Source organism: Muntiacus reevesi, chromosome 4 (genome assembly GCF_963930625.1).
Source record: "Muntiacus reevesi chromosome 4, mMunRee1.1, whole genome shotgun sequence".
Classification (NCBI taxonomy): domain Eukaryota; kingdom Metazoa; phylum Chordata; class Mammalia; order Artiodactyla; family Cervidae; genus Muntiacus; species Muntiacus reevesi.
This window is the reverse complement of record NC_089252.1, coordinates 138,548,344-138,550,645: the sequence shown is the minus strand read 5'-3', so window position 1 is coordinate 138,550,645 and position 2,302 is coordinate 138,548,344.

Sequence of the window (2,302 nt, the reverse complement as noted above, 5' to 3'; positions counted from 1 at the left end):
TGAATAAATAATCTTTTTTTTTTTTTTTTTTTTAAAGGGGCAACCTAGAAAAGAATGAAGGGGTCTGGGGAGAGGAGTACCTAAGAGTCAAGCATCTACTGAGGAAAGCTGACCAGAGATAAGTTAAGAACTAACAAAAGGCCTTTGAGCCAAGAGTTCTTACACTGACCTAGTTTCCTGTTAGTTAAACTTTTTGCCAAGAAAGGGGAGAATGACAAGAACTTAAGAGGTATTTTTCTTAATGGGATTGACTGGGACGGGAATCAAGACATTTGTTGGGAGAGATACCTATGTCTTCCTTCACTTCCCTTCTCAGTTTTCCGAATGGCTGAAAATAAACCACACTACATTTTCTCAAATGTTCAGATTTCCATCCGGAGTCCTCAGAACTATTCAAGAGGACCAGGAAAACATTGAACGGATATGATGGTAATCCTCAAAGCTATTGGGCAATATCAGGACCAGACGAAACTATGTCCAATAAAAGTTGAATAAGTAGCAGGAAAAGTGGAATTTCTTTACAAATCATAAAAAAAAAAAATGAAAAAAGAAGTGAAAGAAAGGTGACACATAATACATGTTAAAATAGTAATTACTTCAGGAAATTAAAAACAATAGACTAAATTTCCTCCATCTTCTCAGAGGAATTTTAGTGCTGGTGAATGGATAGGCAAGCTGGCATGCTGAAGAAGGGAAGAATATGATCAGTTTTGAAGTGAAAATGGCTTTAGAAGCAGAGAAAAGTAGAATCAACATGGAAAGAAGATCAGAGTTATGGAGGGTAGACACGAGAAAAACCACATAGAAGGCAGTGGAAAAATAGCAGGCAATGAAAGAAATTAACTTGGAGCTCCTAAAAGTGGAGACCCAACACTGGGACAATGCAATGCAAATCTAGAATGAGCTGTTTTTAAAGATTAAAAACATACTTCTGTATGTATAATATGTTGTGAAAATATAAAGCAATGGATGGAAATAACAACTCCTAATGTGAAAGAGTGACTACCTTGAGGGATTGGAAAATGGAATCTGAACTGTGTACAGGGTGATGGCACTGGTTATGTCTTATTTATCTTTCAGGTAAGGTAGTGGGGAGGGTGGGTATTCACTGTATTATTACTTATAACTCTTTGTTTTATGCTTATGAAGATGTGGTAGAACAGACCTCCTCATACTTTATAGATTAGGAGTTAAGTTCTAGTAAATTATTTCTGGAACTCAGCATTTTCAAAATTCATATTCAAAAATTTCTTTATTCAGAATTTCTTCTATTTTTATCTTAACACTTATATTATAAAATGTTTATAAAGTCTATAACCAGGTTTAAAGAAAGTCTTTTGAAATTGTAGTTGCATTAATTTTATATTCTTTTTGAAAGGATTAACATTTTAATGACATTAAGTCTTTCCATCTAGGACATGAAAAGTACTGCAATATCTGATCATATTTGGTTTCTAAAGTTTGGATGAGAAAGTCAAATAATCTGTTCTTAAAAGTTGAGAGACTGAAGAATTTGTTAAAGTTTTCTGAATATATTCAGCTCCTAAACTGTATAGTGAGAGCTGAGGTTAGTAAAGAGAACTATCTGAACTTTTACTTGTTATTTTGCAAGTTAAATTCTGCAGTAAAATGAACTATCTAATGGTAAATTGTTCATGAGTTTCTTCTTCGGTAAAGAAGAGAGGGAAAGTGTTATTTTTGTTTTACATTTTCTCTTTTGTATTATCTATATCTCCATGTCTTTGCTTTTTTTGGGGGGGGATTCTTCGTTGCTCCATGCAAGCTTTCTCTAGTTGCAGCCAGCGGGGGCTTCTCCAGTTGTGGTGTGCAGGCTTCTCATTGTGGTGGGCGTGTGGGCTCAGTAGGCTTAGTTACCACCCAGAATGTGGAATCCTCCTGGACCAGGGATCAAACCCACGTACCCTGCATTGGCAAGTGGATTCTTAACCACTGGACCATCAGGGATGTCCACTTTGCTTATTTCTATTTGCTCGATTCATCAAATTCTCATGCAAAACTCCCCATTATGGCTTTGGTTTCTATGATGGTTACACCTGATTTTGTCAGAGTGTTGCTTTATGTATTTTGCTGCTGTAGTTTTTGGTCTGCAGGAATTCATTCATTATACTTGTAGACGTCATAATATGCCTCTTTTCCCTGCTTAATGGTCTTGAATTCTTCTTATCTGATCTTGATTCTGCCAGTTCTGCTTGCTGTTTGCCTACATTTGCCTGGTATAGTTTTCCACAAGCTTTTGTTTTCAAGCTTTTTTTAATCAATCTGTTTTAGGCGTGTTTCTTGA